The 27,294-nt window shown below is 42.7% G+C and overlaps 1 pseudogene; it reads left to right on the top strand.

Annotated features, from left to right (window-relative positions):
• Positions 1-17,957: 17,957 nt before the first annotated feature.
• LOC119626734 (AP-3 complex subunit sigma-1-like) lies at positions 17,958-25,951 on the top strand (annotated as a pseudogene).
• The last annotated feature ends 1,343 nt before the right edge of the window (positions 25,952-27,294 follow it).

Genomic DNA, 27,294 nt, shown 5'->3' with positions numbered 1-27,294 from the left:
TAGAATAAGATATGAAGAATTGTCACAACCATGAAGCTCTGGCTACTGCTTTTGCTGTGTGCATTACAGTCCTTGTCTCTGACCCAGGAATCTCATAGAATAAGGCTAATCGATTCAATATATTCTTGTTTTCTTTCTTTCTTTTTTTTAAGACAAGGTGTCACTCTGTCACCCAGGCTAGAATGCAGTGGTGCAATCACGGCTCACTGCAGCCTCGACCTTCTCAACTCAAGCACTCCTCCCATTTCAGCCAACGGAGTAGCTGGGATTACAGGTATGTGTCACCACACCTGGCTAATTTTTGTATTTTTAGTTGAGATGGGGTTTCACCATGTTGCCCAAGCTGGTCTTGAACTCCTGAGCTCAAGTGATCCACCTGCCTTGGCCTCCCAAACTGCTGGGATTACAGGCATGAGCCATCACGCCCAGCCCAATTCTCTTTTTAATTTGCTTGTTAGTTTAAGGCAGTTGAAACTTTAAAATTTCAGATCTTCTCACTTTTACATTGGACGCAAATACCTACTATGGTTTGAAACTTATCAAAAAAGAAGCCCAAAGCGAAAAGTGCCCTGACCCCCAAATCTATCTTTGGTAAAATTATGGATTTTATTAAATAGCTCTGTGAGGAAAAGATCTTGGCATGAAGAAATGTCGCGCCCTTTGGTTAAATTCCCTCAACAGAAAGGAGGAAAAATCTCAGCACTTTTAAGCATAGATGCCATAGTACTAGCTAGAAGGGAACTTTATCTAGAGAATTCCAACTGTTAGGTATTACACTCAGGCAGATCACAATCGTCAAACATACCCCTTGTCTCACAGTGAATGTTCTTCAGCGTTACATTCCCTAAGATGGACCTGAGCGTCTCTGCCTTTACATTCCTGAAGCAAATACAGCATAAGCCTCTGGTGTCTGAGTCCTAATAATGTGGTGCTGAGCCTGACTTGGAGTCTGGCTGCTTTGCCCTTTCCTGAAGCTTCCAGACTGGCCTCTGTCTGCAGAATTACTTCACAAGCACTAAGTATTAACAGGAGAATTTGGAGAAAGCTTATTCAGCAAAGTTTTTGTCTACGTATTCACCTGCAGGACAGTGGTTGTTCCAACTGGTTGCAGCTCCAATTTTTTTTTTTTTTTTGAGATGGAGTCTTGTACTGACACCCATGCTAGAGTGCAATGGCACAATCTTGGCTCACTGCAATCTCTGCCTCCCAGGTTCAAGCGATTCTCCTGCCTCAGATTCCCGAGTAGCTGGGATTACAGGCACCTGCCATCATGCCTGGCTAATTTTTGTATTTTTGTAGAGATGGGGTTTCACCATGTTGGCCAGGCTGGTCTTGAACTCCTAACCTCAGGTGGTCTGCCTGCCTCAGCCTCCTAAAGTGCTGGAATTATAGGCATGAGCCACCACGCCCAGCCCCAGTGACTTTTGATGTGTTGATCCCTATGCATCTATGTGCTCACATAGAAAGACACTTATACTCCTTTAGAACTTGGTTCTTACAAAGTTCTTACCTCTAAATAATAGGATGAATGCCTTGTTTTAAATCATATTGTCCTTTCAGTGTCCCTAGGGTGGAGTTTATTACCTTATACCCAAGAAATTAGATCAAAATGAGAGGCTGTCAGGAAATTAGAAGCCATTCATCTTAGTCTCCAATTGTCTCCTTTAGGCACTGGCCTATAAGTCAGGAAATTACAAAGGACTCTGTAGGCTAAGGTGAGTGCCGAGAAGGGCCATCATCCCAAGTGAAGCGTCCATCTAAGAAAACTACTGAGAATATAAGATCTGAAGATGCTCTCCGCTCCTAAATCTTCTAATATGAGATTGTCACAGTTCAGAATTTATTTCCCAGATCACCCAGCTTATACTTAGAAAGCAAAGGTTCACTGACTTTTTTCCTGGAAATCTCCCTTTAAAAACAAGTATACCACTTGTACCAAAAATCGAATCTGAATTGGAGATTTACTGCTAGTCTAAGGAAATATTGGGGAACAAAGAAATATGTTAAACTATACCGTGGGGATGCCATCAGCAAAATCCAAAGTGTAGGCAATTCAACAAGACAAATAACCTGGTTCTTCAACAAATAAATAGCAACATGGGAGGTTGTAGGAGGGAGAGAAGGAGCCAGTCATGGTGGCACACACCTGTAGTCCCAGCTACTCAGGAGGCTAAGGCAAGAGGATCGCTTGAGCCCAGAAGTGTGAGGCTGCAGTGAACTATGATTACACCACTGCATTTCAGCCTAGGTGACAAAGGGAGACCCTGTCTCAAAAAAATAATTAATTTAAAAATATTTTTAAAATAAAAAGCAGAAGGAAGGTGTTATCAAGTACAAATAAGGGACATATTACCAAATGCAATGTATGAATCTTGTCTGAACTAAACACTGTATTTTTAAAAAATACCCAAGGGAAATTTGAACACTGACTGAATATTTTGGGATGGTAAGATATGAGTTGTTTAAGGTTACCTGATTAGCAATGGGTTAAAAAAAGATTAGTTGTAATGACAATATTGTGGGTTTTATTGTAATAGCTTCTACCTATAAATGGTAATTATAGATGAAATTTTGTACTATATATTTTCTTTGAATAATTATGGAGAGAAGCAAGGGAAAAGGTATAAATCAAGCTTTCTCAGCATGGGCACTATTGACATTTTAGACTGGGCAAAATGTTCATTGTTGGGGCTGTCCTGGGCATTGTATGCTGTTTAGCAGAATCCCTGGCCTCTACCCTCTAGCTACCAGGAGTACATCCCAATTGTGAAGATCAAAAATGTCTGCAGACATTGTCAAATAACCTTCTGCAGGGCAAAATCATCCCCAGTTGAGAACCATTGGTATAAATAAAACAGTTTTGGCCTTGTGTTGGTAACTGCTGAGGCCAGTATGGATGAGAACATGAAGATTTTTTATTCACTCCCTTTACTTTTATATATGTTTGGAACTTTCAATAATAATTTTTATTATTATTATTTTTTTTTGAGATGGAGTCTTGCACTGTTGCCCGGGCTGGAGTGCAATGGCGTGATCTCGGCTCACTGCAACCTCTGCCCCTCAGGTTCAAGCAATTCTCCTGCCTCAGCCTCCCAAGTAGCCAGGATTACAGGTGCCCGCCAACACACCCAACTAATTTTTCGTAGTTTTAGTAGAGACAGAGTTTCACTATATTGGCCAGGCTGGCCTCGAACTCCTGATCTCGTGATCTGCCCACGTTGGCCTCCCAAAGTGCTGGGATTACACGCGTGAGCCACTGCATCTGGTCAGTAATAAAATTTTTTAAATATTAATTTAAAAAGGATTAAATGATGGAATAGGGAGGTAGCAACCACTGGGTGCCATGGCTCATGCCTGTAATCCCAGCACTTAGAGAGGCCGAGGCAGGCAGATCACCGTTGGGTCAGGAGTTCAAGACCAACCTGGCCAACATGGTGAAACCCTGTCTCTATTAAAAATACAAAAATTATTCAGGCGCGGTGGCATGCGTCTGTAATCCCAGCTACTCAGGAGGCAGAGGCAGGAGAACAACTTGAACCCAGGTGGTAGACTTTGCAGTAAGCCAAGATCACACAACTGTACTCTAGCCTGTGTGACCGAGTGAGACTCTATCTCAAAAACAAAACAGAACTTTAGCAACCACAAATATTTGCACCGATTTTTTTTCATTTTTGTTTTACTTCAGATTAATAAATAATAATTACATTGCACCAATTTATTTTTTGACAAACCATTTCTTTGATGAGTATAAGCACAGCTAAGAAAAGTGAAATGATGAAACACATCACTAATGAAGGTTTTGGGACGTGAGACTCAGATCATGTTACTAATAATATAATCAGGATCTTTAGGGGATTATTTTAGTACAGAATTATTTAAAGGATTGAAGATGGTCTAGAAGGTGGCCCCTGGGCATTAAATATGTTTTATTTCACATACACAATGGTGGTCTACACATTGTCTTAAAATGGAAATTGTCGGTATTTTAAAAATCAGATAATTTCCATAAGCAAAGACAAATGATACAGTAAGAGAAAATATAGCAAATTTCTTTCACAAATAAAAGACTACATTCCCTAATTTTTAAAGAGCTATAAAGCATTGAGAGGGGGAAGCCAACAGCCCAGTAGATAAATGGACAAAAGACAGGAATGAACAGTTCACAGAAAATGATAGAGAAATGGTCCTTAAGCATACAAAACCATGCTCAACTTTACTGAGAATAAGAGACATGCAAATTAAAACTCTGAGAAACCGTTTCAACTATCAGACTAGCAGCTATAGAAAAGCTTGACAACATACTTACAGTAGATAGAATTCTAAAATGCCACCCATTATCTCTGACCTCTGACACTATGCCTATGATTAGGTTATTCAATAAGGCAAAGGTGGTGGGATTTTATAATTGTAATTAAGGCCCCAAATCAGTATACTTTACATTACCGAAAGGGAGATTATCCTGTTGACCTTGATTTAATCATTAGGATGTCCTTCAACAGAGGGCTTAGACTTTTTTTTGACGTATCTCTTACTGGCCTTGAAGAAGCAAGCGGCCATGAGTGTTATGTCTCCAAAGAAATGAATTCTCCCAACAACTGGAATGAGTTTAGAAGCAAATCCTTCTCCAATGAAGCCTCTAGATGACAGTGCACTGGCCAGCACTTTGTTTACAGCCCTGTAAGACCCTGAGCTCAGAGCCCAACTGAACTTTGTTTAGATTCCTGTGGCACAGAAAGTATGAGATAATACATGTTTTGTCTTAAGCCACTAAGATTGTGGAAATTTCTACAGAGCAACAGAGAACTAATAAAATACTCTACTGATGAGGCTGGGAGAAAACAAGCACTCATATACATGGCTAACGGGAGTGTCAAATGTTAAAAGCCCTATAGAAGGGAATTTGTATCTGGCAAGGCATTTTTTTTTTTCTTTCTTTCTTTTTTTTTTTTTTTTTTTTTTTGAGATGGAGTTTTGCTTTTGCTGCCCAGGCTGGAGTGCAATGGCATGATCTCAGCTCACTGCAACCTCCGCCTCCCAGGTTCAAGAGATTCTCCTGCCTTGGCCTCCCAAGTAGCTGAAATTACAGGTGCCTGCCACCACACCCAGCCAAATTTTTGTATTTTTAGTAGAGATAGGTTTTCACCATATTGGCCAGGCTGGTCTCGAACTCCTGACCTCAAGTGATTTGCTTGCCTCGGTCTCCCAAAATGCTGGGATTACAGGCATGAGCCACCATGCCTAGCCCTGACAAGGCATTTCTACAATTACATGCACATTGACTTTGGATGTAGCAAATCCACTTCTAGGAATTTACTCTGGACTTTCTCACTGTAGCATTATTTATAATCCCTAAATATTGGAAATAGCCTAATTGCACATCTATAGGCAATGAATTGAATAAATTAAGGTATATCTGCACAAGGTAGTATTATAGAGCCGTGAAAAAAATGTAAGATCTCTGACATGAACAAATTTCTGGGATACATCCTTAAATGAGAAAAGCAGAGTGCCCAGCACTTTGGGAGGCCAAGGCCAGCAGATCACGAGGTCAGGAGATCAAGACAATTCTGGCTAACACGGTAAAACCCAGTCTGTACTAAAACTACAAAAAACAAAATTAGCCAGGCATGGTGGCAGGCACCTGTAGTCCCATCTACCACTGCACTCCAGCTTGGGCGACAGAGCGAGACTCTGTCTCACAAAAATAAAAACTGAAAAAAAAAAAAGCAGAGTAGAAAAGCACACATACTATTCTACTTATTTATTTTTTTCTTTTTTCCTTTTTTTTGAAATGGAGTCTTACTCTGTCATCCAGGCTGGAGTGCTGTGGCGCAATCTCAGCTCACTGCAAGCTCCGCCTCCCGGGTTCATGCCATTCTCCTGCCTCAGCCTCCCAAGTAGCTGGGACTACAGGCGCCTGCCACCACTCCTGGCTCATTTTTTGTATTGTTAGTAGACACGGGGTTTCACCGTGTTAGCCAGGCTGGTCTTGATCTCCTGACCTCGTGATCTGCCTGCCTCAGCCTCCCAAAGTGCTGGGATTATAGGCGTGTGCCACTGCACCCAACCTCTCCTTCTTATATAAGAAAGAAATAAAGACACCAGGCACAGTGGCTCACATCTGTAATCTCAGCAATTTGGGAGGCCAAGGCAGAAATATCACTTGAGACCAGGAGTTTGAGACCAGTATGGGCAACATAGGAAGACCCTGTCTCTACAAAATAATAATAATAAAGTAAATAAGTAAATAAAATTAGCCAAGCACAGTGGCAGGTGCCTATAGTCCCAGCTACTCAGGAGGCTGAGGCAGGAGAATCACTTGAGCTCAAAAGTCTGAGGTTACAGTGAGCTATGATTGTGCCAATGAACCTCTAAAAAAAGTTTTTAAATGAAGGACAGAAACAAAGAAGAATATGTCTATGTATTTGCTTATTAAAAAAAAAAAAAAAAAAAAAAAGGCCAGGCGCAGTGGCTCACACCTGTAATCCCGGCACTTTGGGAGGCCAAAGTGGGCAGATCTCCTGAGGTCTGGAGTTCGAGACCAGCCTGGCCAACATGGTGAAACTCCATCTCTACTAAAAATATAAAAAATTAGCTGGGTGTGGTGGTGGGCGCCTGTAATACCAGCTACTTGGGAGGCTGAGGCAAGAGAATCTCTTGAACCCGGTGAGGGGCGGAAGTTGCAGTGAGCTGAGATCGCACCATTGCACTCCAACCTGTGCAACAAGAGCAAAAATCTGTCTCCAAAAAAAAAAAAAAAAAAAAAAAAAGGCTGGGCACAGTGGCTCACGCCTGTAATCCCAGCACTTTAGGAGGCCAAGGTGGACAGATCACTTGAGGTCAGGAGTTTGAGACCAGTCTGGTCAACATGGCAAAAATCAGTCTCTACTAAAAATACAAAAATTAGCCAGGCATGGTGATGGATGCCTGTAATCCCAGCACTTTGGGAGGCGGAGGCGGGTGCATCACGAGGTCAAGAGATCAAGACCATCCTGGCTAACATGGTGAAACCCTCTCTCTACTAAAAATACAAAAATTAGCCGGGCGTGGTGGTGGATGCCTGAAATTCCAGCTACTTGGGAGGCCAAGGCAGAAGAATTGCTTGAACCCAGGAGGCGGAGGTGGCAGTGAGTAGATATCACACCATTGCACTCCAGCCTGGGCAACAGAGTGAGACTCTGTCTTGTAAAACAAAAAAACAAAAACCACATGGCCCGGCGTGGTGGCTCATGCCTGTAATCCCAACACTTTGAGAGGCCGAGGCAGAGAGATCACTTGAGGTCAGAAGTTTAAGTCTAGTCTGGTCAACATTTTGGCAAAACCCTGTCTCTACTAAAAATACAAAAAAATTAGCTGGGTGTGGTGGTGTATACCTTTAGTCCCCGCTACTTGGGAGGCTGAGGCAGGAGATTTGCTTGAACCCGGGAGGCTGAGCTTACAGTGAGCCGAGATGGAGTCACTGCACTCCAGCCTCGGCACAGAGCCAGACTCTGTCTAACCACCAGCACCACCACCACCACCAACAACAACAACAACAAAAACCCACAGAGAAAGGCTACATCTAAAACTAATGAAAATAGAAAATGGTTGCAGTTGCTTAAGAGAGGGGGCAATAGGATGGGGGAATAGTGCTGGGATTGCAGGCATGAGCCACTGCGCCCGACCTAATTTTTCACTTTTGAACTATTAAATCTTTTATACAATGCAGTTTTTTTTTTACTTTTTGTTTTTTGAGACAGAGTGTTACTCAGTCACCCAGAATGGAGTGCAGTGGCTCCATCTCGGCTTACTGCAACTTCTGCCAACTTCAAGCGATTCTCCTGTGTCAGCCTCCCAAGTAGCTGGGATCACAGGCGCCTGCCACCATGCCTGGCTAATTTTTGTATTTTTAGTAGAGATGGGATTTCCCCATGTTGGCCAGGCTGGTCTCGAACACCTGACCTCAGGTGATCTACCTACCTCGGCCTTCCAAGTTGCTGGGATTACAGGCATGAGCCACCACGCCTGGCCCAAAATGGTTAATTTTTCTTAGATTCCAGATTCGGTTTTTAAAGTAAATGGCCACTGCTCCTGGCCAAAATGCAGTTTATTTTGAAATGTTTATTTAAAAACAAGATGGGCCCAGCACTTTGGGAGGCTGAGGTGGGCAGATTACTCAGTTGAAGTCAGGAGTTTGAGACCAGCTTGGCTTATATGGTGAAACCCCGTCTCTACTAAAAATACAAAAATTAGCTGGGTTTGGTGGCAGGCACTTATAATCGCAGCTACTCGGGAGGCTGAGCCATGAGAAGCGCCTGAACCCAGGAGGCAGGGATTGCAGTGAGCCGAGATCGCACCACTGCACTCTAGCTGGGGTAACAGAGCGAGACTCTGTCTCAAAAAATAAACAAACAAACAAATAAATTAAGTAAGTAAGTAAGTAAAATAAAAAAAAGATGGATGGATGGATAGATAGAGACAGGGATGTATAGGTAGATGCAATAAAGAAGATATATTAAAATGTTGATGTAGAATCTAGGCAGTGGGTATATGGGTGCTTAGTGTAAAAAACTTTTGGTTTTTCTCCATGCTTGAAATATTTATTTTTAAATGCTGGAAAACATTAAATAAGAATGGATGAAAACAGCAAACCCTAAAACAATCCTAACTGTGTAGCAAATTGATAATGTAACCACACAGAGAAAATAATTTATTCAAGGGCTGGGTGCAATGGCTCACACCTATAATCCCAGCACTTTGGGAGACTGAGGTGGGAGGATAGCTTAAGCCCAGGAGTTCAAGACCAACCTGGGCAACATGGTGATACCCTGTCTTTATAGAAAATACAAAAATTGCCAGGTGTGTTGGCACACACCTTTATCCCAGCTACTCTGGAGGCTGAGGCAGGAGGGCAGGGCTTCAGTGAGCTGCACTCCAGCCTGGACAACAGAGTGAGACCCTGTCTCCAAAAAAAAAAAAAAAAAAGAATTTATTCAAGTATATTTTGAACACATAATTCTGTAACCCCCTTAGTAGGATATATTATAAGGACAAAAAAATTCAGAGAAATTTTGAACTTTTCTTATCAGAAATCTCTGCTGACTTCATGATAAGAAGTTAGCTGGAACTCCTGCGTACGGTAAATACCAGGCCAACAGAATTCTTCCTGAACTAGTCTGTTTAGATTCAGTTTCAGAATGTTAATAACCTTATTCACAATAATTTACCAAGAAATATTCATGGCATGTAGTTCTGTAAAGAATTTTGTACTACCCACTAGGTGGCAATGCTATCTCATGTAATTAAAGCAGATCTTTAATTTGAAAGACTCATTCATCTAACTACCTATATTGATCTTTCTCACCTACTGAGCCAACTAGACTTTCATTAATGTCTATGTAATGTTCTTTGGAATTTTAATAAAAAAGAAAAAAATGATACCATTTCCCCACGCAGGAATATATTAAATCAAACTCAGAATCATTGGATTGGTAGGGACCTCCAGAAATCAGCCAGTCCTTTTGTCCACCTCCAAACAGAATAACCCTCCTACTCTATAATTTTTTATTTGCCTGGGAAAGTTGACATTTCTCAAAGTTCTATTCCAACATTTAGCATAAAGTCATGTAGTTCATTCAATCATTCTTCATAAAGCAAGCAATTTCTGAGCAATTACCATTTGCCAGGTAGGGAACTAGGTATTGGGGGTATGCTGGTGCCACAGACACAGTCCTGCTGCCCTCAAAAAGCTTGTTGTCGATTGCCCTGGCCATTGACCCTCTTGGGAAAATGGAAACATTGCTGTGGGTCCTAGTGGCATGGTTTGTTCCACTCTTCTCAGCTCAACCAGAGGAGAAATCCTTTAAGAAAGGGAGGCCCAGTGGGGAAGAACGGAAAAGTATGTTTAATTGTTATTAGAAGACAATGTGAGAAAGCAAGAGAGTAGGTCAAAGGTATGAAGGACCCGGGAGAAGGAAGTCTTAGGAGTAGGTAGAAAAGTTTCCCAGACGAAGCGACATCTAAACTGACACGTGAAGGATAAGTAGGCGCTAGACAGGCAGGGGCCAGATGAAATGGGAGGAGAGAGGGAGGGCTATGCAGGTTGCAAAAGTTGGAGGGAGAAGGATAGCATCCTATTTGCCTCTGTATCCCCAATGCTCAGCACCACATCTGGCACACAACAGACTTACGTTAAACAGAATGAACTAATTCTGACCCTTACTCTGCTGCTATCACAGTGTGACCCTGGAAAGATCGCCCCACTTCTTGGATCCTTGCTGTCCTCACTCTGAAGGTGAAGGAGATCACTCAGGGAGACTGTGGAGAAGGAGGTAAGAGGGCTCAGGACAATCCTGAGGACCACTGATACTTAAAAGACAGGCAGAGAAAAAAGAGGTAGTAAGGGAGACTGCAAAGCAGGATCCCGAGAGGCAACAGAAACCAGTAAAGTGTGGCATCTTTCATGTGAGGATTTTAAGAAATAAGCAGGCCAGGCACAGTGGCTAAGGCCTGTAATCCCAGCAGTTTGGGAGGTCGAAGCAGGCAGATAACTTGAGGCCAGGAGGTCGAGACCAGCCTGGCCAACATGGCGAAACCCTGTCTCTACTAAAAATACAAAAATTAGCCCGGCATGGTGACACGCACCTGTAGTCCCAGCTACTCAGGCGGCAGGGGCACAAGAATCACTCGAACCAGGGAGGCGGAGGTTGCAGTGAGCCAAGATCATACCACTGCACTCCATTTGGGCAACAGAGCAAGACTCTGTCTCAAAAAAAAAAAAAAAAAAAAAGATCAACTGTTAGAAGCAACAGTAAATATGGAAAAAAGTCAATTACTTTATTAATAAGAAGTTGCTGTTGGACTTTGTAAGAGAAAGTCAGTGATATGGGTTCAAGGATCACATTGCAGTGGATTGCAGATAAAGTAGCGAGTGAACCTATAGAGTCAGCAAATACAGAAACCCCTTTAAAGAAATCTGGCAGTGAAGCAAAAGTCAAAAGAGGAAAACATTTAAACATGCTTGAGCATGTTTAATTGTTGCTGGAAAGGAGCCACGAGATAGGGAAAGGTTGAAGGTGATGAGAGAGAGGCAGATAAGGCTGTGGAACAAGTGTGGCATTTGAAAAGGCAGGAGAGCACGGGAGTAAAACCAGGTGGGCTGGAGGAAGGATACCCAGAGGTGTGCTGAGCTTATTAGACATCCACCCAGGGGATAATTTTTAACAGACAGACCCCCACTCTATGACAAAATTATCTTCAGAAATAATCATGAAGAAAATAATAAAATTCCAGAAAGTATATGCAGAAAGTGACATTTTTCTGTTTTTGAACTCTATACGTATAATTATGTGAGTAAAAAATTGTTTAATAGAAAGCCACAAGCTGGGCACGGTGGTGTGTGCCTGTCGTCCCAGCTACTCAGGAGTCTGAGGCAGGATGCCTCGAGCCCAGGAGTTTGAGGCTGTAGTGAACTATGATCACGCCACTACACTCCAGTGTGACAGAGGAAGACCCTATTTAAAAAAAACAAAATTGCAATAAAAAAGAAAACAACAATGCATTAATACTTTTGTGTTACAGGAAAAAGATAAAATTTAGGGAATAATACTAAATCATACTACTGATATGGACATGTTCATGAGTCATTAGTTTTTTGTTTGTTTGTTTGGTTTGTTTGTTTGTTTTGTTTTTGAGACGGAGTTTTGCTCTTGTTGCCAACGGCGTGATCTCGGCTCACCACAACCTCTGCCTCCCGGGTTCAAGTGATTCTCCTGCCTCAGCCTCCTAAGTAACTGGGATTACAGGCATGTACCACCACGCCCGGCTAATTTTGTATTTTTAGTAGAGATGGGGTTTCTCCATGTTGGTCAGGCTGGTCTCGAACCCCAGACCTCAGTTGATCCACCTGCTTTGGCCTCCCAAAGTGCTGCGATTACAGGTGTGAGCCACTGATCCTGGCCTGAGTCATTAGTTTTAAACAACAATAACAAATGTTACTATTAACAAACTCAGTAAAATATTTCAAATATGAACTAAAATTTTTACTTTCCAAACAAAATATCACAACTCTCAGTCCACACTCTTTGTTTTAAATTTTAAGCATGATATATATCTCAAGTGGTCACATACAAAAGGACAGAATTGAAATAACTCAAGTTCTCTTTCTCCACCTTTACAGTCTCTGTGCTTTCATTGTTTATTTTGAATCTAGTGCATAAAAGCAGAAATAGGCCAGGCAAGGTGGCTCATGACTGTAATCCCAGAACTTTGGGAGGCCAGGGCGGGTGGATCACCTGATGTCAGGAGTTTGACAGCAGCCTGGCCAACATGGTGAAACCCCATCTCTACTAAAAACACAAAACTTAGCCAAGTGTGGTGGCAGGCACCTGTAATCCCAGCTACTCAGAAGGCTGAGGCAGGAGAATCACTTGAAACTGGGAGGTGGAGGAGGTTGCAGTGAGCTGGGATCACACTACTGCACTCCAGCCTGGGTGACAGAATGAGACTCTATCTCAAAAAAAAAAAAAAAAAAAAAAAAAAAAAAGCGGAAATATAGTACCTCAGGGAGCAGATACAGAAACTTCATCCAGTGTGAACTAAAATGATTCCATTAGAAACTTACTCTCCAAACTAATTGTGAGGCTGAGGCTGGGTTCATTGGAGCCAACTATATAACAGAGTTCTCTGAATTACGTTCCATGTAGAATGCAATGTTTATTAAAGGTGGAATAATAAAAATGTGCCAATTTCAAGCTAACACATTGATTTAATCCATTTATGGATTTATGGTACAAAATCCATAAAATCCATTTATGGTACAAAAGAATACCTGAGGCTGGGTAATTTACAAAGAAGAGAGGTTTATTTGGCTAACAGTTCTGCAGGCTGCGCAGCATCTGCTTCTGGTGAGGGCCTCAGACTGCTTCCATTCATGGGGAAGGTGGAGGTGAAGCTGAGATCTGCTGTGTAGAGATCATATGGTGAGAGAGGAAGTGAGAAAGAGAAGGGTAGGGGAGAGGGGAAGGTGCTGGGCTCTTTTTCACAGCCAGCTTTTGATGGAACTATAGAATAAGAACTCACCCTCCACCCCACCCAATTAATCTACTCATGAGAGATCTGTTCTAATGATCCAAGCATCTCCCAGTAGGCCCCACTTCCAACACTGGGGACAAAATTTCAACATGAGATTGGAAGCGGTCAAACATCCAAACCATAGCACACATATGTGAAGATAATAACTGCCGCAATTGTGCAGAATTGACCAGCAAAAGACTATTTTCAGGCAGTAGTGATGGCAGTGACTGCTGTCATCACGTCGGCTGCAGCAGGGAGGCACGGGGTAGGGGGGTGCTGCAGACTCTATGCAACTGGTGGGAGCCCCACCCTCCTGGGCGGGGCTACAGCTACCCAACTGTGGCTGTGGATGGAAGCCTCCCTGTGCTCTGGGAGGGGGCCAGGAGCAGGCAGGATCTGCCCTCTTGGGTGCAACTGCAGCCGCCCAACCTGTGGCTGCAGACCTGGGCCTCCCACTTCACAGAGCCAGCAGGAGTCGGGGAAAAGCAGAAACCCTGACCCTTCCTAATTGGTGGGGCAGGAGCTTTGCCGGTGCAGCTGTGGCTGCCCTCCCAGGCTCAGGACCTGGGCATCTGTGCAGCCTGCACCCTCGGGATCCTGAGATGTTCCCTCCCCCGAACCCCACTCCCTTTGGGGGCATGGGATACCCCCCTGGGCCCTGCCCCATCCCGGCAGACTCGGGGGTGTCTGCTCTCGCTACCTGGCCTCTCTGCTCCTGGTGCCAGCTCTGATCTCCTAGTGGGGTTGGGGCCCAGCCCCAGGGCCATGAATGGCAGCAGCAGCCAGATTAATTCCTGGAGGAAAGGGGGCAGGTCCTCAGTAAGGCCCCACCTTCAGGCCAAGGAAGGCCTGAAGGCTGGGGGCCAGGTTGCCAGTTCCACGGACCAGAATGGGGACTCGTGGTGCCTTTTTTGGTGCTGCCCATGGCTGCCCATGGGCCAATAGGCATGCACTTCCTCCCCTCTGAGGTCCGTAAAGCCCTGGGCTTAGCCGGAGCAAAGCAGAGGACGACCAGAGAACAAAGAGGACAGACAGAAGACAGGACAACGCGCTGTGCAGATAAGTATTCTCTCTGCTGGTAGCTGGAAACGACAGCACGACCAGGTCCAGAGAGGATAACTCACTTTTCTGAGAGCTGCAGAAACTGCCGGCAGAGAGGAGTACTCTCCCTGCTGCGAGCTTAGGTGAACTGCAGAAGTGGAGCTCTTCTCTCCAGGGTCTCCTCCCTGCAGACAGCTGAACACTACACAGGATGACCTGCCTACAGAGAAGAGCTACCCACTCCCACTCCTCTCAGCCGTTCTAACACTAAACAAAAAGTGTTTTGTCTGCGTACCACGGCCACAGATGTTTCTGGCCAGAAAAATCAACTTCTCAGAGATCCTGTAACAGTATCTTATCTGCCATGCTTTAGTACGGCAACCAATGCTTTTTATGATGGTTTTATTATGGTGATACTTAAGAGCAGATAAACCAGTTTTATTTTAAAATCTCAACGGACATCACATATCTAATTGCCTGCACCTGCAGCAGACTGCTCCAATCCCTCTTCCCCACAGTAGGCCACTCAAGCTTCAGTTGTGGCAGAAGGAAAAAGCCTAAAGGAAGGTAGCAGGGGCAAACTTGGCCTGGTGGTAGGAGCAAAGTCAACCATCAGGAATGAGGGGAAACTGGTACTAGGTCAGGACTGCAGCTGAGCCTGCATTTTTTTAGGGCCCTCACAGACTGCAAGAAAGATGCATGTGGGGTTATGTTGCAAGGATGCATAGGGCCCAGAAATGGGATAGACCCCCTCAGCAGATGACCAGTCGCTCTGTGCCCTTGTACTTCTAAACTTGAGGTTAACGAGAGACCTCAGAAAATTGAATAACCCTAGTTTTGGAGAGCTCCCTTTAGGAGATCCCATGAGCTTTATTTATTTATTTATTTATTTATTTTGAGACGGAGTCTCACTCTGTTGCCCAGGCTGGAGTGCAGTGGCGCAATCTCTGCTCACCACAAGCTCCGCCTCTGGGTTCATGCCATTCTCCTGCCTCAGCCTCCCGAGTAGCTGGAACTACAGGCGCCCGCCACCACGCCTGGCTAATTTTTTTTTGTATTTTTAGTAGAGACGGGGTTTCACCATGTTAGCCAGGATGGTCTTGATCGCCTGACCTCGTGATCCGCCCGCCTTGGCCTCCCAAAGTGCAGGGATTACAGGCGTGAGCCACCACGCCCGACCCCCATGAGCATTTTTACTCACTAAAACAAAGTCTGACGGGAGGGGTCACCCAATATTCACTGCAACAAGCATCCCTATTGCATCCAGTTCCCCGTGGACCTCTCTGAGTGGGAGGAACTCACTTTGAGCTGGGCTGCCTTGACTCCTGACTGGGGCAGCCAGGTTGGCTTATAGCAAGCGGCGCAAACCACAAGCGTTTCACCTAGAAAGCTTAGTAGTTAGGACTATAGGCTTGCCAAGAACGGAGAGTACAATGGAGTGCTCCTAAACTTGGTAGAAATGGCTGCTGTGGAGAGACAGAGAAAGAACAAGGAACTATGGGATTAAGGGACCAGTGAGTGTTGAAGACCACAACTAAAGAAAAACTTTAGACAAAACAAATATAACAGTTTACTTGAGCAAAGAACAATCTGCACATTGGGCAACTCTTAGAACCAGAAGTTCAGATAATTCAGTTCTGCAACCTGGGTAGTATTTATAGAAAAAGGCTGAAGAGGCAGGGAGCAGTGGTACACGCCTGTAATCCCAGCAATCTGGGAGGCTGAGGCGGGCAGATCACTTCAGGCCAGGAGATGGAGACCAGCCTGGCCAACATGTGAAACCCCATCTCTACTAAAAATACAAAAATCAGCCAGACGTGGTGGTGCACACCTGTAATCCTAGCTACTACTCGGGAGGCTGAGGTGGGAGAATCCTTGAACCTGGGAAGCAGAGGTTGCAGTGAACCGAGATTGTGTCACTGCACTCCAGCCTGGGCAACAGAGTGAGACTGTCAAATAAATAAATAAATAGCCAAAGAGAGCAGAAACAAAGAACAGAGACTGGTTGTTTCACAGTTATTTTCCTTATAAAGGTCAAAGCAGAGGGGACTACCTTGTCACCCCGGCTAAAACTGGCCTATTTGGGGATTTGGACTTCCTGATTTCTTGGAAGGCCAAGCAAACAACTTGATTTTGTCTTGGTGGCGTGGAATTATTTTTATTTTTTATGTTTGAGACAGAGTCTCGCTCTGTCGCTCAGGCTAGAGGGCAGTGGTGCGATCTCCACTCACTGTAGCCTCGGGTTCCAGAACTCAAGGGATCCTCCCATCTCAGCCCCCCAAGTAGCTGGGACAGCAGGTGTGCACCATCATGGCTGGGTAATTTTTTTATTTTTTGTAGAGTTGGAGTCTCCCTATGTAGCCCCTGCTGGTCTCAAACTCCTGGGCTCAAGCGACCCTCCCACCTTTGCCTCCCAAAGTGCTGGGATTACAGGCCTGAGCTACAGCGCCCGGCCAAGGTGGCCTGGAATTTTAGCATAAGTGACTCCATTTTGGTTTGATCTGCTGAGGCCTAGTGAAGGAGCTCAGTCTAAATTGATGGGCTCCTATAAATTTAATTTAACAACCGCAAGTTTCTTTATAGTTTAGAGTAATTTTTTTCTACTTTGACTTCCGTGGGGAGGGAAGGCAAATTGTTACTGCTCTCTAAATCAGGAGGTGGCAAACTTCTTTTTGTAGAAATTCAGATTGTAAACATTTTAGACTTTCTGAATTGCATATTCTTTGTTCATTCATTTGTTACAAGCCTTAAAAATACATAAAAAGCATTCCCAGCTCCCAGGCAGGCCTGTTTTTGGCTTGAAGACGATATTTTGCTAAACTTTACTCTAGATAATATACCCATTAGAGATAGTAAAGTTTCTTTTCCGGTGTTTTTGTTGTTGTTGTTGAGATGGAGTCTCACTCACTCCAGCCCAGGCTGGAGTGCTGTGGCTAGATCTCGGCTCACTGCAACCTCTACCTCCAGGGTTCAAGCGATTCTCCTACCTCAGCCTCCTGAGCAGCTGAGATTATAGGCACGTGCCATGACACCGGGCTAATTTTTGTATTTTTAGTAGAGACAGGGTTTTGCCATGTTGGCCAGGCTGGTCTCAAACTCGTGACCTCAAGTGATCTGCCACCTCAGCCTCCCAAGGTACTGGGATTGTAAGTGTGAGCCACCACATCTGGCCGAGTAAAGTTACTTTCTACCATTCCAAGAAAGTCTATTTTCTTGAGAAAGACTGGATAAATAATTTAGAAATTGGTTTGTGAATCATTTTCCTCCTACCTGAATGAAGAGAGAGTGCTAGTGGCAAGCTAGGTGTAGCTACGTAGACTTATGAAAATAACTAACATACCTTCAGAAGAAGGGAGAATTAGGGGAAGTTACATGATTTCTTATTTGTGTTATACATTTGCTCAATGCATTTTTCTTTTGGGAATTTATGAGTTAGATATGAAGTATACCTTTGGCAAACAGATTTTAAAAATTCAATGAAAAGAAGCAAAATCTATCCCATGATTTAAGACTCCAAAAGTGTTTAAGAAAATTAGAAAACAAGCTCTAGTTTAAATTTCGAAAAATCCCAATGTGAGTACAAAGTTTTCTTAGGAGTTCAGAAATGTAAAAGGTTTATACAAAAGATGAAAGAAAGAGTATCTTTCCCAAAACCTATGTGAACAGCGTTTGAAAAGCTAAAACCAAGAACAAACTGAAACTTAAATCCTCCTCCTTAAAAGGAAGTGTTTTTTTAGAAGTAATGGTGGGATTGAGTGCAGTTAATTATCAGGATTGGGTTAGGACTGGCTGCATAATTTTGGAACCCAGTGCAAAACAAAAATTTGAGTCCCCTTGTTAAACAAAAAGTATTGATAATCAAGATGGCGACGGCAGAACATTGTATGGAGCCTTCTGAGCAAGAGCTCAGTTTATATGCTCATGAAGAAGGTGTAAACCAAAAATAAATTCCAAGGCCCCCCAACCATCTGAATGCACTTCCTCCTAAGCCAGGGCACTCTAAAATTCAACCTGAAAGACTGGTTGTCTCATACCTCCCTGAAATGTATAAAACCAAGCTGTGCCCTGACCACCTTGGGCACATGTTCTTAGGACCTCCTGAGGAAGGACTGTGTCACAGGACATGGTCACTCATATTTGCTCAGAATAAATCTCTTCAAATATTTTACAGAGTTTGACTCTTTTTGTCGACAGAGGCCCTCGGCTGGGGATTCAAGAATACCCAAATCCTGCCTCAACCCAGCCATCTCCACTTCCTTTGAGGTTCTAGAAGGAGATTTGAAAGATACAACAGCATGTAAGATACCCTAGCAAGTACCCCTTTATTTTCAAGTGGATTCCTGTAACTGCCTCTTTAGGGATCCTGGATAAGCTACGCTGCAGCACAAAATTTTGGCTCAGGACGTAAGTAGAGTCTTTCTGCCACGCAGAATTGAGGATTCCTGAAGGTCTAGAGAAATAGAGGAGAGAAAAAAGAGCAAATGTCTCTGCCTAGAAGGCACCTGCTGTCCCAGGAGAAGTAAAAAGGACAAGTGCACTTTAGTGACCTCTCCCCATAGCAGAAGTGTGCCATTCACTATTTTAGAATCTCATCAGATTAGCAGCGCCTCTTCTAGGACAGGAGCAAAGATGGAGATTGGAAAAGAAAGACTTTCTCCTGTTCCTTCTTCACCCTATTGTGAGGGAAGGGCTTTTAAAACTACATTTGAATTACATTTGAATTTTAAAAAAATAAACAGTATGAGCAGTATTCTCTGCTGTTTTGATGCAGTTAGCATAAATGCTAAGAGATAACAATGAGCAAGGAAAATCACCATTTATTTTCCTTCATCTTTTTTGTAAAGCAATAGTTAGTAATCTGCAGTTTTAGCAAAGACAAAAAGGAACTCAATAAATGAGTATATAAGACTAGGCCAGATGTGGTGGCTCACACCTGTAATCCCAGCACTTTGGGAGGCCAAGGCGGGCAGGTCACTTGAGGTAGGGAGTTCAAGACCAGCCTGGCCAACATGGTGAAACTCGGTCTCTACTAAAAATACAAAAATTAGCTGGGCATGGTGGCGGGTGTTTGTAATCCAAGCTACTCAGGAGGCTGAGGCAGGAGAATCGCTTAAACCCAGGAGGTGGAAGTTGTAGTGAGCCGAGATGGAGCCACTGTACTCCAGCCTGGGTGACAGAGCGAGACTCCCATCGTCTCAAAAAAAAAAGAGTATATAAGAGTATCAAATAACAATGCAGATGTTTGAAAAACGAATTTAAGTGTCTAGAACTAGACAAAACACAGCCCTACAACAGAGGCGTTTGAACCACAGCAACTCCATCTTGAATAGGGCTGGGTAAAATAAGGCTGAGACCTACTGGACTTCATTCCAGGTTAGGCACTCTAAGTCACAGGATGAGATAGGAGGCCAGCACAAGATATAGGTCACAAAGACCTTGCTGATAAAACAACATGTGATAAAGGAGCGGGCTAAAACTCACCAAAACCAAGATGGAGATGAGAGTGACCTCTGGTGGTCCTCGTGACTCATTATAAGCTAATTATAATGCATTCGCATGCTAAAAGACACACCCACCAGCGCCATAACAGTTCACAAATGCCATGGCAAAGTGAAGAAGTTACTCTATACGGTCTAAAAAAGGGAGGAGCCCTCAGCTCTGGGAATTGCCCACCCCTTTCCTGGAAAACTCACCCCTTGTTTAGCATATAATCAAGAAATACTAAAAGTATAATTAGTCAAGCAGCCCACACTGTTGCTCTGTCTATGGAGTAGCCATTCTTTTATTCCTTTACTTAACAAACTTGCTTTCACTGTACTGTGTTGACTCGCCCCAAATTCTTTCTCACATGAGGTCTAAGAACCCTCTCTTGGGGTCTGGATCAGGGACCCCTTTCTGGTAACACCTAGAATACTAAAGAGATAGGTATGTGTGCTCTGGGTTGCCAAAATTATTCTGAGAAGTTATAGGACACATAAAGAGAAACCAAAAGACCGAGGGGGAGAAACTCAAAAAAATTTTTTTTGAGATGGAGTTTCACTGTGTGGCCCATGATGGAGTGCAGTGGCACGATCTCAGCTTACTACAACCTCCACCTCCCGGGTTCAAGTGATTCTCCTGCCTCAGCCTCCCAAGTAGCTGGGACTACAGGCATGCACCACCACACCCAGTTAATTTTTGTATTTTGAATACAGCTGGGTTTTCACTATGTTGGCCAGGATGGTCTCGATCTCTTGACCTCATGATCTGCCCACCTTGGCCTCCCAAAGTACTGGGATTATGGGCGTGAGCCACTGCTCCCAGCCCTCAAAAAGTTTTAAAAAGAGGAAAAAGCGTAATCAAAATTGGAATTAGTAAACTTGGAATTGACTGCTGGTAAATTGTGAAAAACACCACTGTACAAGCACTTTGCAAGTACTTATGTAAGATGAGATGATGATAGAAGCCACCCTATGTGTTCTGTGAGCAAACCCTTTCAATTGAGACTCTTTTTAAAAAAAAAAAAAAGTTAGGGTGCTGGGGAGGCACAGTTATGGTGGTAAATCAATGAGTAACAGAAATAATTCCAGCAAAATGATGAGCAAAACTTATCATATTGTCCTAGGAGACAAGATGAAGAAACGTGATAGGTGACTCAGCAGTTTGAACAATCCAAGCAGGGTGAATGAATTAATACATCAGGGACAACTTGACCAAGAGTCTCTGTGACATCTCACAAAGCTCTGCCTCATCACTGTCCTGTTTGGCAACATTATCAGTAATTTATATGCTGGCACAGAGGCATGCTTATCAGGTTTAAAGATTACCCAAAGCTAGGAGGGATAGCTAACATAATGGCTTCACTAAAGAGTCACAATTACCTCCACAGGCTGGAATCTCAGTCTCAAATGTCAACAAGTTGACATTTTGACTAGAATAAATGTAAAGGATATTTTTAGATTAAAACAAGGTTTTTGTTTTATGTTTTTGTTTTTTGTTTTTTGTTTTTTGTTTTTTAGTGACCAGGCTTGGTCACAACTCATAAAACAAACAAAAAAAGTAAAGTTTCTTTTTGAAATGAAGATGAAGTATAGGATGGAAAAAATTATGGTTTTGATTGATTATGCATTAAAACGAACCAGCTCTACAATGCAGCTGTTGAAAAAGTTAATATTGTTTTGGACAAATCATTAAAAACAATAGTAGTCATTTATTGAGAGGGAATTATGAGCACTGGCTCTGGAGCTAGACTGGCTGGGTGACACTGGACAAATTCTTTCATCTCTTTGTGACCACATTCTTCCATTTTTAAAATTGGGGTGATATGGTTTGGCTGTGTCCCCACCCAAATCTCATCTTGAATTCCCATGTCTCATGGGAGGGACCCAGTGGGAGGTGATTGAATCATGGGGGCAGCTCTTTCCTGTGCTGTTCTCGTGATAGTGAATGGGTCTCACGAGATCTGACGGTATTATAAAGGGGTGTTTCCCTGCGCGAGCTCTCTTTTCTTGCCTGCCACCATGTGAGACACGCCTTTCACCTTTCACCATGATTGTGAGGCCTCCCCAGCCATGTAGAACTGTAAGTCCGACAAACCTCTTTCTTTTGTAAATTGCCCATTCTCGGGTATGTCTTTATCAGCAGCATGAAAACAGACCAATACAGGGTGGTAAGAATAATACCTACTTAATAGGGTTCTTTTGAATAACTCAATGAGATAATACATATAAAAATTTAGAACAGTGCTCAATAAATGTTAGCTATTATTGTTCTGTTCCAGACACTTCACACACATTTGCATGTGTATGTATGTGGCTTTTTATTTAATTACAGGTATTCATTGCAAAGTGATACACATATTAAAACAATACTAAAAGATATACACTGAAAAATTATCCCTTAATTATCAGTCCTTCTACTGAGAGATTAAATTAAAATGCACCTTTCATTTTTATATACAAATGGGCACACAGACTGCACAACGCTCTGCACATTTCCTCTCCACATGTTGTGTATCTTGGAGATATTTCCCTATCAGTATATGTAGATCTATTCCATTCTTTTGTTTTGTTTTGTTTCCCTCTGAAGACATGGGGTTTCACTATGTTGTCCAGGCTGGTCTTCAATTCCTGGGCACAGGTGATCCTCCTGCCTCAACCTTCCAAGTAGCTGGGACTACAGGTGTATACCACCACACCTAGCCTATTCCATTTTTGTTGTTGTTGTTTTTTGAGACAGAGTCTTGCTCTGTCACCCAGGCTGGAGTGCAGTGGCACGATCTCGGCTCACTGCAAGCTCTGCCTCCCGGGTTCACACCATTCTCCTGCCTCAGCCTCCTGAGTAGCTGTGACTACAGGCACCCACCACCATGCCCGGCTAATTTTTTTTTTTTTTGTATTTTTTAGTAGAGACAGAGTTTCACTGTGTTAGCCAGGATGGTCTTGATCTCCTGACCTCGTGATCCGCCTGCCTTGGCCTTGCAAAGTGCTGGGATTACAGGCATGAGCCACCACACCTGGCTCCATTTTTTTTTTTTTTTAGTACTTTGAGTTCTAAGGTACATGTGCACAATGTGCAAGTTTGTTACATATGTATAGTGTGCTGCACCCATTAACTTGTCATTTACATTAGGTGTATCTCCTAATGCTATCCCTCCCCCCTCCCCCTACGCTTTTTTTTTTAAGTTGCATAGTATTCCACTGTGTAGATGTGCCGTAATTTATTTACCAGATCCCCAAACCACAGTTATTTAAGTTCTTATTCAGTCTTTTTTTTCCCACAAACAATGCTGCTATGAACTTCCTTGTAGCTCAGATACTGGAGTCAGATTGTCTGGGTTAAAATACCTGTGCTGTCACTTATTAACTGTGAGCATGGGTAAATGTCTGAGCTTTACCAACCTTGACTTCCTAAAGTGTGGCATAGGGATAATAATAGTGCCAAACTCATAGGGTTCTTGTAAGGATCAGATGGAGAGTACCTTGCTTGATGCTCCTACATAGTAAACTCTCAATGAATATAAAATACTTCCATTTTTAACTTTCTAACTTTACATACATTTGAGTTTGTAGGTTGAATTCTTAGAATTGCAGATTCAAGGGTGTTCGTTTAAAACTGGCAGATAATATTAAATTGTCCTTTGTGTTGGATCATGTTTTCCTCTCTAGATACACACTCTGCCTGTCCTGACCCTACTCTGTATTCCAGGAGGCTATAAACCTCTAGCAGCCAGTGTCCGTTCAGGACTTCTGTGAGAGATGGGAGGGCAGAAGGAAGGAGCCCCAGCCCTTGGTTTGGCACTGGCTATATTCCCTTACCAGAAGCCAGCTTCCATTAAGCAGCTCCTCCCCAGTGGCTACTAAGTCCACAATGTTCCTTTTCAAAAAAAATATTTATCTTTAATAAGACAGGGTCTCTCAGTTGTCCAGGCTGGAGTGCAGTGGTGCAATCACAGCTCACTGTAGCCTTGACCTCCTGGGCTCAAGTGATCCTCCTGCCTCAGCCTCCAGGGTATTTGGGACCACTGGCGTCTACCACTACATCCTGCTAAATTTTTAAAATATTATTTGTGGAGACAGAGTCTCCCTGTTTCCCAGGCTGGTCTCAAACTCCTGGACTCAAGTAATCCTCTTCTTTGGCCTGCTGGAGTGTTGGGATTACAGGCATGAGCCACCGAACCTAGTCCCCACCATGTTTCAAGAAAAGCTCTCTCCCTTTGCCCTGTCAGTCAGATCGGGTAGAAACTATTTCCTGCAGTTGCTTGTCCCTGGATCTTTCACCAGTCCTTGCAAGTTCCCCTAACCCTGAGCACATCTCTATAAATAATTCTTTTGCTAAACTTCCTTCAGCTACCCTTTCAACGTGCCATCTCACTGGCACATTATCCAATTCACACTCTCACCGATTCACTATGAGAATATTTGTTTTCCCACACTCTTGCTGATATCAGCATGTCAAATTTTTTTTGGTATTTAGATTTTATATAAAAGATTTTATACAAAAGACTCTTTTAATTTTTTTTCTGGGCACCAGTGCCATTATTTATCTTTTATCACTGGTAGTGTTTCATTTTAAACTTCAGTTTCTTCAAGGCCTTTGCATAAGTATAGATACTTATTATTTCCTCAATATTGTATTAGTTCAATTAAAAATATCAGAAAATTCAACCAAAATAATATGAAGAACTATTGCAGACATTAAAAACTTTACCCCAGGCTGGGCTCGGTGGCTCACGCCTGTAACACCAGCACTTTGGGAGGCTGAGGTGGGCAGATCATGAGGTCAGGAGAATGAGACCATCCTGGCTAACACGGTGAAACCCCATCTCTACTAAAAATACAAAAAATTAGCAGGGCGCAGTGGTGGGCGCCTGTAATCCCAGCTACTTGGGAGGCTGAGGCAGGAGAATGGCGTGAACCCGAGAGGCGGAGTTTGCAGTGAGCCGAGATTGCGGCCCTGTACTCCAGCCTGGGCAATAGAGCCAGCCTCCGTCTCAACAACAACAACAAAAAAACCTTTACCCCAGTAAAATTTTTTAGGTATGATGATGACTTGTTTTTATCCTCTAAAATCATTACAAGTAAAATGGTATGATATATTAGATTTACTTCAACATTCTCCAGAAAAATAGACAATAGAGTGTGGGGAATACATGGGAGAAGACTGGGAAAGTGTAGGTAATTGTTGAAAGTAGGTGATGGATATGGGTGTATCATTATATCCACTCTTTCCCATTCTGTACCCATTATCTCCATCCTTATGTGCTAAAAGTCCCAAAATAAGAAATAAACCAACAAACAAAACCAATAGCAACAATAAACAAAGAAATAAAAAGACAACTAAAAATCCAAGTTGAGGAGAAGTATAGCCAGTGAGATCCCCAGGCGAGGCAGTTGCTCCAGCACTGCCCAGCCAGGATCAAGGTGACCATCACCTTCAACAACCACAGGAAGCCACAGCTCTCCAAGTTCCACCAGCTCTACAGTGAAAACACACAACAGCAAATCATCAGGGAGACTTTCCACTTGGTATCTAAGAGAGATGAAAATGTTTGTAAATTTCTAGAAGGAGGATTATTAATTGGAGAATATGACAACAAACTGATTTCTAGACCTCACGTAATATCATATTTTGTCTTCTGTGTGGGTTCTTCAGAAAATGAATTTGGTATTTTAGATCTAATTTGAGTACTTATGGAAATATTAGGCAAGTGTTTTTGAAAATGTGAACTGGATTTCATTTTCCATGTGGCTCACATTATTCTTGTAGAAATGATATTGGGGGAATGGTGTTAGAGACTGCATTAGTCTGTTTTCACACTGCTATAAAGCCATACCTGAGACTGGATAATTTATAAAGAAAAGACATTGAATTGACTCACAGTTTCATATGGCTGAGGAAGCCTTGGGAAACTTACAATCATGATGGAAGGGGAAGCAGGCACGTCTTACATGGTGGCAGGAGAGAGCTAAGAGCAAAGGGGGAAGAGATCCTTATAAAACCACCGGACCTCATGAGAACTCACTCACTATCATGAGAACAGCATGGGGGAACCTCTCCCATGATCCAATCACCTCCTTCCCTTGACATGTGGGGATTACAGGTCCCTCCCTCGACCTGTGGGGATTATAATTTGAGATGAAATTTGGGTGGGAACACAGAGTCAAACCAGATCAGAGACCAACAAGAATGAGATTGTTACACAAATCAATGTGCAAAATAAGTTGAAAAAAACAGAGGTTGGCTTTGCAGGAACCTAACAGCCCATGCTGTGTCAGCTGTGTAGAATATAAATCTTCCCAAGATTCCAAGAAACATTAACACTGGTGACATCAGTATAAAAGTGCCAAACCTGCCCTTTTTTAGACAAAAAATTTAAAAGACTATTTTCAGTAAAATCCAGGGGAAAAGGTCATCCAAGTTTACCTTGTAGTTGTTCATCAAAAATAAAGGAGAGTCTTAACTTTTGCCCTTGGATTTAAGTCAAGGTACTGTACAGAAATTGTATAAAATCAGTATGTGAAGTTCAATGTACCTTTTCTTGTTCAGTGATTTTTAAAGAAATCAAATAGTTCCAGTGTGATTTGTTTTCTTTTCTAAACTTTGTTTCTATGCCCACCAAAGGCATTCCCTATATATTGGCTACTATGATATTTTGAAAAGTGTTTGTGATCTTTCTTTATGTATCACCCAAAACATTGGTATTTTGTATTGATTACAAGTGCAGCATTCCTTAATTCTTTATGCTATTTGTCACAATTGTCACTTAAAGAACCAAGTGTATATTGTGTGAAAATACTATGACTTTGTTCTTTTTTTTTTTTTTTTTTTTTTTGAGACAGAGTCTCACTCTGTCACTCAGGCTGGAGTGTCATGATGCGCTCTCAGCTCAAGGCAACCACTACCTCCTGAGTTCAAGAGATTCTCATGCCTCAGCCTCCCAGATAGAGGAACCTGTAATCCCCCCATGTTAAGGGAAGGAGGTGATTGGATCATGGGGGAGGTTCCCTCATGCTGTTCTCATGATGGTGAGTGAGTTCTCATGAGATCTGATGGTTTCATAACCAGAATTACAGGCATGCACCAACACGTTCAGCTAATTTTTGTATTTTTGTAGAGACACGGTTTCATCAAGTTGGCCAGGCTGGTCTCGAACTCCTGACCTCAAGTGATCCACCTACCTGGACCTCCTAAATTGCAAGGATTACAGGCATGAGCCACCACACCTAGCCATGACCTTTTTTCTTAGTTTAAATAAACTCCAATAAAAAAATTCAAGTTAAACAGTTTTTATAGGTGTAACACAATATTATCTACAGTCCATTAGGTTACGTATGGCTGTGAATATTGAATCATAACTTTTCAGTTGCAATTTTGTGTTCACATTGTATTTGGATATCTCTCAATATTTTTAAAAGAAAATTTTCAACCATGTATGGCAGGTCCACAGATTTGCGACATCCCCTTTGTTTTGAAAGTTTTCAAATATATATGAAAATGGAAATAATATTATTATGAAAGCCTGTATACTCTCTGCCTAGATTCAACAACTGTTATCATCTTGACACATTTGTTCAACACTCTGTATATCATTTTTTAAAAACTAAACCATTTGAAAGTCATTATGACACTTTTGCTTCTTCTAGTTCCTCTCCCTCCTCCTGAGTTTTCAGTTTTGTTTTCCGACATCCTATACGTGGATTCTTTTTTCTATCAACCTTA

This window comes from Chlorocebus sabaeus, chromosome 17 (genome assembly GCF_047675955.1).
Source record: "Chlorocebus sabaeus isolate Y175 chromosome 17, mChlSab1.0.hap1, whole genome shotgun sequence".
Taxonomy (NCBI): Eukaryota; Metazoa; Chordata; class Mammalia; order Primates; family Cercopithecidae; genus Chlorocebus; species Chlorocebus sabaeus.
This window is presented reverse-complemented; position numbering and strand designations above follow the sequence as displayed.